The following is a 12930-nucleotide window of genomic DNA, read 5'->3' on the forward strand; positions in this document are numbered from 1 at the left end:
TGATAGGGGTTCTCTGTCCAGACTGGATTGTAAGATCCTTGGAGCATGGGTCTGTCTTTTCCTGTAGAATTTTACAGCATGCGGTCTGACTGCGGGCTCGGTAAATAATTCTGAAAGAAAAAACAATGTTAAGATTGATTTAAGGTTCAGAGTAGCTTAAAGGTAAAATGCCTTCTCAGGTGTTGTAATTATCCCCAAACCAAGAGCTAGTCCAGGTCTACACTAGAAAAGCCTTGCCAGTGCAGCGATATTGGTGTAACTATAGCAGCAAACCCTCCTAGTGCAGATGCTTTAGCTGGTATAGCTCATATCAGTTCCCCAAATGAAAGCAGCTTTCCTGGCGAAAGACCTTGATAGGTGCTCTGATTAGAAAAATCACAGCTGCTCTCCAGAAAGTCCCACACTCCCCAAGGACTAGGTCGAGATATATCCCTTCCAAATTAAGTGCTGCAACCAAGACAGCTGGAATTCCTTGATATGTGTGATGTTGTGGAGAGCGGAGGGCTTTGCGCTGTGGAAAGCCTTAAGAACTGTTGGAGAGAGAAGTGAAGGCCAAAGCTACAGATTCTCATTGGAAACATGGTTAATGGAACTGTATCCAGTGTTCTAGACTTAAAGAAATTGAACAGCTCACTTTTCTCAAGGAGGAAAAGGGGCCACCAGCTACTGCCCAGAGCCACCATGTGCAGGGCAGAGAAGGTACAGAGCAGAGAGAAGAATGAGGAGTCAAATCCTCTCCAGCTTCCCACTGTTTGACATTTCTGCTGTTATATGGAGTGTTGTTGTAGCTGTCTCAATCCCAGGATCTTAGACAAGGTGGGTGAGGGAATCTCTTTTATTGGGCCAGCTTCTGCTGGTGAGAGAGACAAGCTTTCAAGCTTACACCGAGCTTTTCTCCAGGTCTGGGAAAGGTACTCACAGTGTCACAGCTAAATACACGGTGAAAAAGATTGTTTAGCATTAAGTAGTTTACACGTTTTAAAGGACCATTCAAAGTGACTGCTCCAATCATAGGGAGGAAAGGAGGAGGTGGGGGGAGAAAAAGCAGCCGGGGGCGGGAGTTGCTAGTGGGTTACAGATTGTTGTAATAACCCATAAATCCAGTGTCTCTATTCAGTCCATGATTTTTAGTGTCTAGCAAAGTTATGAATTTAAGCTCCCAGGCTCACCTTTTTTAAGTGGCATGCAGATTTCCATTGGGGATGAGGACTGATAGGTCAGATATAGAGTGATCACTTTTTGAAAAGTGTTCACCCACAGGTGATAGGGAGTCTTCTTATTTTCCTGTGTGAGTTCGAGAGTGGGGTGATTGGTTTGCCCCACATAGTTGCTATTGGGGCATTTAGTGCACTGACTGAGGTACACCACATGTTATAGGCATGTGTAGGACCCCTGGATCTTGAAAGGTGTATTGAGATTTTTTGATAATTGTAGCAATGGAGAGATGTCTGCAGGTTTTGCATGTGTTGTTCTGGCAGGGTCTGCTGCCGCTTTGAGTTGGTGTGTCTTTGCCTGTGGGGAGCCACTTCCGAAGCGTTTGGAGAGGTTGGGGGATTGTTGGAAGGCCAAAAGGGAATTCAGGAAAGATTTCTTTCAGGGTAGGGTCCCCATCATATGTGGGTTGTAGTTGTTCCAGTGTGGGGTGGTTGGGGACAACTGGGGATGTGCAGTTGGAGGGAGTTTTATTTCTGTATTGAAGCAGGGTAGCTCATTTCATGATGCAATCTGCTTCTCTGGTGGAGTGTCCTTGTTTGGTGAAGGCAGTTTTGAGATTGTTAATGTGTATATCCCAGACTTTACATACCTCAAAATATTCTCCCAAAAGAAACACATTTCTTCCTTCAGAATACTTCTTTTTGTGTGGTTTTGAACATGTGCTATAACCATAATCCGGAGGATTTCAATTGTAGCCTTACATATAATGTTGCTACATACATTTCACCATGATATTATTGACCAGAATTATTAGTTATCAATGATACATCAACAAAGCATATTTTGTGCAAAGATTTTAATAGTGTGTAAGGTGTGAATACAGGGGTGCTTTCAGTCACACGTACACTGATTGAATTGGTGAAAAACGTAACGTGAATTTTCATGGAAAAACTTTTCCACTGGCTTTACACAGCACTAGAATGTATTATTGCTGCTCATAATTCCACAAAGTCTAATACCTAGGTAGTTTGGCTTCTCAACAGAATATAAAATATCCAAAACAATTATGCATGCCACAAATTATTATCCCTTCAGTGTAGTCTTACATGACCCACTTCCAACTTGAGAAAGCAATAGGACTACTCATGCATGTAAAGTTACTCAAACATGGAAGAGTTTGGGCCTTTAGCTTGGGTTATAATTCAACATCAAACAACAGAATTATCCCACTGCAAATGTTTATAATTTGGAAAAGTTTGAACAAGATCAAGTGACAAAGGCAGGCTAGTGTTTAGCCATCCAAAGCACGAAGGTGAAAGTCCTGTTGACACACCCACAAAACACACAACTGCAAAGTGATAATCTTTCACACAGAAATGCCAGACTATTTTCAGAGCCCTGTTTGCACATGCAGCAAAGAATCCTGTGGCACCTTATAGACTAACGGACGTTTTGCAGCATGAGCTTTCGTGGGTGAATACCCACTTCTTCGGATGCAAGCAGAGTACTTTGCACATGTACTGTGTGCCCTAGTGCCAGAGTAACATCTAGACAGCATCACAGCTTCTTCAAAAACTGACAGCCTCAAAAGGGATTTCTCTTGCAAGCAAGTTTATTTCAGGATTTTCGAGATGATGAACATGCTCAGACCTAGAAAGTATTAAGGTGGGAGAGAGTATTGGTATTCCCTTAGCACCAAGCAGCGGAGATCAGTGTCCCATTGTCCCCCGTGCTGTACGAACAGGCAGTGGCAGGAGTTAGGCAGGGGTCGGCAACCTTTCAGAAGTGCTGTGCCGAGTCTTCATTTAAGGTTTCGTGTGCCAGTAATACATTTTAATGTTTTTAGAAGGTCTCTTTCTATAAGTTTATAATATATAACTAAACTATTGTTGTATGTAAAGTAAATAAGGTTTTTAAAATGTTTAAGAAGCCTCATTTAAAATTAAATTAAAATGCAGAGCTCCCCCCCCGTACCCGTACCCAGGACCCGGGCAGTGTGAGTGCCACTGAAAATGAGCTCGCGTGCTGCCTTTGGCACGCCTGCCATAGGTTGCCTACCCCTGAGTTACAGGGCCAGGGTAAGAGCCATCCTGGGAATTTACACGGGATTTGTAGGAGACTCTCTGATCATCTCAGTCACCGAGCCCGCCTTTGCCCTCAGACAGGCCCAGGCTCAGAGCCTGTGTAAGCAGCAGGGCAAAGCAATTGGTTTGCTGGGACCATGACCCCACAAGTCCTGCAGGTAGCTCCTAGCCCTTGCTGGGTCCCCACAGGCCTGGCGCTCATACACGGGGACCTTCTCTCCCAGCCTGTGGGGGATCCTGGGAATTCAATCACGCAACCAGACACGAGTCAGGCCCGCACACTGACACCAAGAGCAGGGGGCAGTAAGGCCCTGTGGGTACCTCAATCCGCCTGGCATCTATGCGTCTCTGGGGCAAGCACTCAGAGGCAGAGTCCTTCCCAGCTAGAGCTCTTGGCCCCTCAGGCCTGTCCCTGCACAGAGCTCCCCTCTCCCCAGTCAGAGGCTCCAAACTCAGGCCAGACTCAGAGCTCCTCCCTCTCCGCACCCCCAAGATGGCTCCTGTTGCTAGTTCCACACCCCACATCAGCAAAACGGGGAGGGCTCTCAGCTGTGCATCAGTCTCTGACCAGCCCAGTGCTGCCACAGGAGGGACAGTCGTGGCCCTTCCCCCTCCTCAGGGTTAGTTTTCAGTCCCGGCTCCGTGGTGAGCCCTGTTTGAATTTGGCTGTTGGGGAGGGAAGGACATTGGAGCCATTGACACTTATTACAGCGTGCTGGTAATGTGCTCTGGAACAAACACGCAAGCCCCCATTCTCCTCCCTCCGAGGAGTGGCATTCCACATGTGAGGCAGAGGGCTGCATCTCTGCATTGCCAGGCCAGAAACCGCTCTGTAAACACTGGCCCTCTGTCCTGGCCAAATGCCAACTCCCCCCCCCACCGCCTTGAGGATAAACAGGACTAAGATGTGACTTGTTTACTCAGCATAACGTGCAAGGTTGGGAGCAGGGCAGCTGTCCCACCTCGTCCCTAGCCACTTAGCGCCTCTGCAGCCTGAGACCTGCCCCCTGCCGACATCGCCAGCTCACTGCCCCAGCGGTGGTTCCACCAGCCCAGCGCTACCTGCCCTGCTCAATCATTAACCCAGCCAGCTGTCCTCTCCTCACCCTATCGACCCACATGCAAACCATTTGCTGCTGTATTGATTTGGTTGCTATCCAGCGTATGTGGCCTTTCTGGTTTGCCACAGAGTTCACTTTCCCAGCCAACTTCCCTCTGAGCGATCTTCCAGCCATCTGCCACTACCCCCCCGCCCCCGCCATGGCACCCACACTTCCATCCTTACCCTCCCCACCTTGTCCCTCTGGCCCGACACCCAGGCCCACCTTCTCTTGCTTTATCGCTAGGATCACTGCCATCAGTGACCTCCCCAGCTCTCAGAAACCAGGCTTCCTTCTCCCGGAGGCCGTTCCCTCCTCTCTCCCACCTTGCCCCATGCCGTCTCCAAAGAACCATGGGGGGGGGGGGGAAGTCTGAGCTGCTTCTCCCCTGCTACTTCCAGCCCCTCCCGCTTCCCACTGCTCCCCCTCTAAGCAGCCCTCCAGCCAACTCTTCCCCTCCACCCCCAACAATCATCCACAGCCCATATGACTTCTGCACACCCAGTTCCCACTCTGAGTGATGCCTGGCTATAGCTGTGGCATGGCATCCCTTTGCCAGCACTCAGTATTGTGTCTATAAGAGTCATATAGAACCTCAGCTGCCTTTCCTGCCTGGGAACACCCCACGGCATAAGAGGGGGGGGGGCTTTTGGGTAGGGCATCAGACTGGGAACTCCAGAGAGCTGGGTTCAATTGCCAGCTCTGGCACGGACATTGTGTGTGACCTTGGGCCAGTCACTTTGTCTCTCCGTGCCTCAGTGCTCTCTCTAGAAAGCAGGGAGAACAGTACTCCCCTCTCCCCCTCTTGTCTACTGAGATGATAGTAAGGGGCAGTACCTGCCCCAAAGAACTATGTGTCTGTACATAGCAAACCCCTCGCATGGTGGGGCCCTGATCTGAGTTGGGCTCGCTACCACAACAAGAAAAATAAATGATAAAAATCGGCATCCCAATGCCACCATATTTGTATGGCAACTTTAATGCTGATAGCTTAACAGGAGCATTTCTTGTCCCAATTAGTGCATTAATTTGTTCTGGAAAAATCAGAGGGATACCCAGGGAGATTCATACAAAAACAATTTAGGAAAAGAAACCAGAAACGGGGACATTTCTGAGGAATCAGCTCCCTTTGCTAAGGCTAGTCAGGATCGCTGTAAAAAGGCAGTGTATTTCCTAAACTGCTTCAGCTACTTCACAACATCCCTGTACTATGACCCCTTTAATTTAAAAAAGTTTAATGGATTAATTAGTTTTGAAAGGAAAAGCTCCTTGTATTAAACAATCAGCATTAACGCCGCCGTACAAGCACGGTGCCGTCGGGATACCCAGCACTGTGTTATAGTGCCAGGCTAAGTATAGCCTATGGGAGAGTGGTGTACGTTACACTTACCTTCCTCTTGCTCCCAGACACACTATGGGTATGTCTACACTACCTGCCGGATCGGCGGGCAGCAATCGATCCAGCAGGGAGGGATAGCTCAGTGGTTTGGCCTGCTAAACCCAGGATTGTGAGTACAATCCTTGAGGGGGCCATTTAGGGATCTGGGGCAAAAATCTGTCTGGGGATTGGTCCTGCTTTGAGCAGGGGGTTGGACTAGATGATCTCCTGAGGTACCTTCCAACTCTGACATTCTATGATTCATTGCATCTAGTCTAGACTTGATAAATTGACCCCCAAGTGCTCTCCCGTCAACTCCCGGGAGGCGCAGGCGGAGTCGACAGGGGAGCAGCAGCAGTCAACTCACCACAGTGAAGTCACTACAGTAAGTCGATCTAAGTATGTCGACTTCAGCTACTTTATTCACACAGCTAAAGTTGCGTAACTTAGATCGATCCCCCGCCCCACCCCCACACACAGTGTAGACCAGGCCTATGATAGAAAGCAGCGGACAGCATACCACAGTGGGGGAGCCTATTATGGGACATCCTGAGGTTTTTCTCTGGAAACGTGGCCTCTGGTTCTTACTCCAGGACAGAAAAGGCAGTAACTGGGAAAGTGTCTTTAATAGTATCAACCTGGCTTACCAGACTGCATGTTGAGTGCATCCTTCCAAGACTGGTAAGATAAACAAAAAGACAGTTACTCACCTTTGTAACTACTGTTCTTCGAGATGTGTTGCTCATATCCATTCCAGTTAGGTGTGCGCGCGCCGTGTGCACGTTCATCGGAAGACTTTTACCCTAGCAACATTCGGTGGGTCGGCTGGGCGCCCCCTGGAGTGGCGCCACTATGCCACCGGATATATACCCCAGCCGACCCAACCACCCCTCAGTTCCTTCTTGCTGGCTACTCCGACAGTGGGGAAGGAGGGCGGGTTTGGAATGGATATGAGCAACACATCTCGAAGAACAACAGTTACAAAGGTGAGTAACCGTCTTTTCTTCTTTGAGTGATTGCTCATATCCATTCCAGTTAGGTGATTCCCAAGCCTTACCTAGGTGGTGGGGTCGGAGTGAGACATGGCGGAGTGCAGGACCGCCGAGCCAAAGGCTGCATCATCTCTTGATCGTTGGACTAGAGCATAGTGTGAAGCAAAGGTGTGGACCGATGACCAGGTAGCTGCGCGACATATCTCCTGGATTGGTACATGAGCCAGGAAGGCGGCTGATGAAGCCTGAGCTCTGGTAGAATGGGCGGTGAGATGGCCTGAGGGAACATGAGCCAAGGTATAGCACGTGTGTATGCAGGCTGTCAACTACGAGGAGATCCCCTGTGAGGAGACGGGCAGGCCTTTCATCCGGTCAGCCACTGCAACGAAGAATTGGGGGGATTTTCGGAAGGGCTTTGTCCGATCAATATAAAAAGCAAGCGCCCTACGGACATCTAAGGAGTGTAGCTGCTGCTCCCGTGGCGATGAATGAGGCTTCGGGAAGAAGACCGGGAGGAAGATGTCCTGATTGGTATGGAAGGCCGACACCACCTTAGGGAGGAATGCCGGGTGTGGTCGCAACTGTACCTTGTCCTTGTGAAAGGCAGTATACGGTGGTTCCACCGTAAGTGCTCACAGTTCGGAGACCTGCCTGGCCAATGTAATGGCTACTAGGAAAACTGTCTTCCAGGACAGGTATAGGAGCAAGTCGCCAACGGCTCGAACGGTGGAGCCATAAGCCTGAGGCCTCCTTTTGACTTGGGGATCAGAAAATAACATGAGTAAAAACCTTTGCCCCTTTCCTCTTTTGGTACCTCCTCTATCGTTCCGATGGCGAGGAGCGTCTGCACCTCTTGTAAGAGGAATTGCTCGTGAGAGGGGTCCCTGAAGAGGGACTGGGAGGGAGGGTGGAAAGGCGGGGACGAAACAAATTGGAGGTGATATCCTAATTTCATGGTGCATAGGACCCAGATGTCTGAGGTCAGTTGGGACCACACCGGGAGGAAGTAGGAGAGGCGGTTGGAGAAGGGAGGCACATCCGAATCGCGGTCTTGAGTATAGTAGCTGTCCGCGTGGGACGACACCGATAGATGTCTGGATGGCCATGGAGGAGCAGAGAAGCCTTGGGCAGATGTCCCGACAGACCTGGTTCCCCTACGCACCGGGGACCGGTGCCGTGAAGCATCCTGGTACCGAGAGCGAGATCGGGACCTGTGACCGGACTGGTGCCAGGAGATCGACCAAGATCTCGTGCTTCGGCGTTGTGAGTGACTACGGGAGGCACAGTGCCGGGAGCGGTGCTGAGAGTAATGAGTCGGAGACCTGGATATCGACCAGTGCTGCGAGTTTGACCGGTACCGTGTAGCAGAACGGTGCCGGGACTGCGAGCGGCGTCGAGAGCAGGAGCGCCATCTGGACCTGGAGTGTCTACGGGACCGCGATCGTGAGCGGTGCCGCTCCGCTGCGCCGACAGAAGGTGGTCTAATCAAGGCTGGCATGCCAATCGATTGAAGTACCTGCACCGGCGGTGGAGGCAATGCCGAGTCTGTCAAGGCGATCAGATCTCTCGCCGCTGAGAACGCCTCTAGCGTGGACGGTATGGTGAGCTCTACCGCGGTAGGCGCCGGGAGGTCACAGGCGCCGGACTCGACGGCTCTTGCGGGACCGGAATCGACGGTGCCAGCTTAGTCGGTGCCGCAGCGGGAGTCAGCGCCGGGCGATCCAAGATAGGCGCACTCTCTGGCCGCAGTGCTGGAGGTGCTGAGGTGGCAGGAGTCTTGGCCTTCCTCACCTCGGAGAGAGCGAGCGCTGCAGGGCCGACTTCTGTGCCGTCCGATGCCGAGAGGCCTTGGGCATACCGGTACGGTCCGGTGCTGAGGAGGTGCTTCTACTGTCCGGCTGAGCCACGCTCGGTGCTGAAGAAGGAGGGGTGAGAGCCACCTCCATGAGGAGCTGTTTAAGCCGTGTGTCCCACTCCTTTTTAGTTCGTGGCTTGAAAGCCTTGCAAATGGGGCACTTAGATGTTAAGTGCGATTCCCCTAAGCACTTCAAACAGGAGTCGTGCGGATCTCCTGTCGGCATCGGCCTGTGGCAGGCCAAGCACAGCTTGAAACCCGGTGAGCCGGGCATATGCTCCGGCACCGGGCGTGGGGAAGGGGCTAATCCCCGAACCCCGCTAACTATTACTACACTAACTATACTATGAAACAAGAAAATATAACTATCTAAATATATATATATACACACACACACACACAAGGAATTATAACTATATACACAATACAACGAGAAAACTATGAGTAAGCTAGGGAAGTGGAGGTCAGCTAAGCCGCGCTCCACTGTTCCAACGACCGACACGGGCGGTAAGAAGGAACTGAGGGGTGGTTGGGTCGGCTGGGTATATATCCGGTGGCATAGTGGCGCCACTCCAGGGGGCGCCCAGCCGACCCACCGAGTGTTGCTAGGGTAAAAGTCTTCCGACGAACATGCATGCGGCGCGCGCACACCTAACTGGAATGGATATGAGCAATCACTCGAAGAAGAGCATTGACAGGTTGGAAGTAAACACCGATTAACTTTGCCCCCAGTGCAGTGCGGCGCAATGCAACATAAGCAGCAACCAAATACACAGATGAATGCAAATTAAAAACATCCAACGTGTGAATATTAGCTCGTGGCACCATTATCCATCCCAGTGTTCAGGCCTGTGTGGAATCATGCCAGCCCTGGAGGAACAGGAAGAGAGAATTGCTCTCAGAGTTCCCCCGGCATGTTGTGTTAGTATTAAGACAGTCTCAGAATTTCTAAATATTATAGGCGACAACTTCCTAACTCAGAGTGTTACATCCAACACGGGGGGAATTCTGTGTTAGACCTCATCTTGACAGATAAAGAGGAACTGATCACAGAACTAAAAATTAATGGTAACTTAGGTGCAAGTGATCATAGCTTGATCATGTTTATAATGCGCATACAGTATAAACTCCAGACCAATGATGTAAATACTTGGTGCTTTAAAAGGGCCAGTTTCACAAAACTGAAAGCAATTATGAGCCAAATCAGCTGGGAGGAAGAATTTAATCATAAAAATGTGAATGATACTTGGGAATTGTTTAAGAACATTTTACTAGATAGCCCAAAATCCACAATCGAGGATGAAAGCTGCACTGGTTAAGAAAACAACCTGATTTAGAAGAGAAGTGAAGGAAGCTATGAAAAAAAATATATATATAGCAAATGGAAGAAAGGAGGAAGTTAATAGTAATGAATATAAATCAGAAGCTTGGAATTGTAAAAACTTGATCAGGGAAGCAAAAGGACACAAGGAGAAATCTATGACCAGCAGAGCTAAGGACAATAAGGAGTTTTTAAAGTATATAGGGGAAAAAAACAATTTTAACAATTCTACCATGGACCAGTATCAAAAATGCAGAAAAGGCAGAAGTAAATACGTAGTCATGTCATATAACACAGTTTCCATTCCACTAGCATCTTGGGAAGGTGTTAAACAGCAGGTACTAAAATTAGACATTTTAAAATCAGCAAGTCCAGATAACTTGCATAAAAGAGTTTAAAAAGAGCTGGCTGAGGAACTTGCTGGACTGTTAATGTTGACTTTCAATAAGTCTTAGACACTGTGGAAGTTTCAGACAATAGAAAGAAAGCTAATATTTTGCCAGTTTTTAAAAAGGGTAAATGGGATAATGTAGGTATAGTAACTCCTTGCTTAACATTGTAGTTAGGTTCCTGAAAAATGCGACTTTAAGCAAAACGATGCAAATCCAATTTCCCCATAAGAATTAATGTAAATGGGGAGAGGGGGGTTAGGTTCCAGGGAAATTTTTTTCACCAGAAAAAAGAAGACAGTTATCTTTTCCGTAACTGGTGTTCTTCAAGATGTGTTGCTCATGTCCATTCCACAGCAGGTGTGCGCTCGCCACGTGCACCGGAAGTTTTTCCCCTAGCAGTACCCATAGGGGAGCCCCAGAGACCCCTGGAGTGGCGCCTCCATGGTGCGGTATAAGGGGCACTGCGCACTCCCCCCACCCTCAGTTCCTTCTTGCCAGACAACTCCGACAGAGGGGAAGGAGGGCAGGATGTAGAATAGACATGAGCAACATCTCGAAGAACACCAGTTACAGAAAAGGTAACTGTCCTTTCTTCTTCGAGTGATTGCTCATGTGTATTCCACAGTAGGTGATTCCAAGTGATATCTGTTGGAGGTGGGAAGGAGTTCACAAACTGTCAGGACGGAGCACAGCCCTGCCGAACCCGGCGTCTTCCCTGGTTTGGGAGACGATCGCATAGTGCGAGGTGAACGTGTGAACTGAAGACCATGTGGCAGCCCTAAAAATGTCCTGATTGGGGACATGGACCAAAAAGGCAGCCAACGAGGCCTGTGCCCTAGTCGAGTGCCCTCACAATTGGCGGTGGAGGGATTCCCGCCAGGTCATAGCAGGTATGGATGCACGAGGTGATCCAGTTGGAGAGCCGCTGAGTGGCGATCGGCCGACCTTTCATGTGCTCAGCCGAGGCCATGAACAGCTGCAAAGACTTCCTGATTGGCTTAGTCCGCTCCAGGTAAAAGGCCAGAGCCTGTCTCACATCCAGCATGTGGAGGCGGCGCTCGTCACTGGATGCATGGGGCTTGGGGCAGAGGACCAGCAGGAAAATGTCCTGACCCACATGGTAGGCAGAGACCACCTTCAGGGAGGAACGAGTGGTGTGGGCGGAGCTGGACCTTATCCTTATGGAACACTGTGTATGGGGGCTCGGAGGTCAGAGCCCTGAGTTCCAAGACCCACCTAGCCAGCATGATCGCCACCAAGGAGGCCACCTTCCACGAGAGGTGCAACCAGGAGCATGTAGCCAGCGGCTCAAACAGGGGTTCCATGAGGTGGGCCAGCACCAGGTTCAGGTCCTGCTGGGGGTTGAACGTACGGGAAGAGACGATCCAATCCCTTAAGGAAATCAGCAGTCATAGCATGGGAGAATACCGTGTGGCCCTGCACTGGCGGGTGGAAGGCCAATATGGCCACCACGTGCATCTTGACAGATGAGGGTGCCAGGCCCTGGGCCCTAAGGTGAAGGAGGTAGTCCAAAATTAGCTGGATCGGGGCAGCCACGGGGGAAACACCCTGCTCATCTGCCCATCAGGAAAATCGAGACCACTTTGCCAAGTAGGCTCGGCACATGGAGGGCCGCCTACTTTCCAAGAGGACGCGCTGAACCCCTTCCAAGCACGTCCTTTCCTCCCAGCCTAACCATTGAGAAATCACGCCATGAGATGGAGTGCCGCTAGGTTGGGGTGGAGGTGGTGGTCTGGTCCTAAAAGAGCAGGTCCGGGCGGGACGACGACCACGACGGGGTGACCGCCAGGCTCATGAGGGCCCAGGCCTGGTCAGAGCGCAGCCTCATAGCATCCTCCATCAGGAACCATTTTAGTCAGAATATTTGAGCCTCTCTAGCTGTGGGTAGGAAGGATCAGCAGATCCTGCACTTCACAGAGATATGTGCCTCATGCAGGTAATACAGGGACTGTTGATGCTCATCACTGATGGAGAAGGAGCAAGGGCAGGAGACTCAGATTCCTGGGATCAGGGAAGATTTTCCCCAAAGGCAGCATGGGGATGGGCGGGGGGAGGGGAAACTGACTATCCTGTACTAACTATAACTACTAAGCTAAGATATAAAAACTATTTACAGAGAGTTTACTTTACAGGCTATGCACAGAATGAAGGAGGACACAATTCAGTCTCAGGTCATCCTTCAGTAAGAAGGGACTGGAGAGGTGTGGACCTGCACTGCCGCTTATACCCTCGGTCAGAAGTATGTGGAAAGTCCACTGACATGCGCAGTAGCTACACATAGGGCCCATCACTCAAAGAAGAATGGAGTGTCTGATATGGGTCAGGACTCTTAATAAAAAGTAATGCCAGTCAGCATGGGTTTATGGAAAATAGATCCTGTTAAACTAACTTGCTATAATTTTTCTGATGAGATTACAGTTTGATTGATGTAATATATGTAGATTTCTGTAGGGCATTTGACTTGGTATCACATGACATTTTGAATAAAAAACCAGAACAACATTCACACGGCACACCATATATGAATTAAAAGCTGGCTAAGTGACAGATCTCAAAATGTAACAGTAAATGGGGAACTCCAACGGGAGTGTTTCTAATGGGGTTCCATAGGGATCGCCTTTGCTCTATATTA

The sequence above is a fragment of the Mauremys reevesii genome, linkage group 6 (assembly GCF_016161935.1).
Source record: "Mauremys reevesii isolate NIE-2019 linkage group 6, ASM1616193v1, whole genome shotgun sequence".
Classification (NCBI taxonomy): Eukaryota; Metazoa; Chordata; order Testudines; family Geoemydidae; genus Mauremys; species Mauremys reevesii.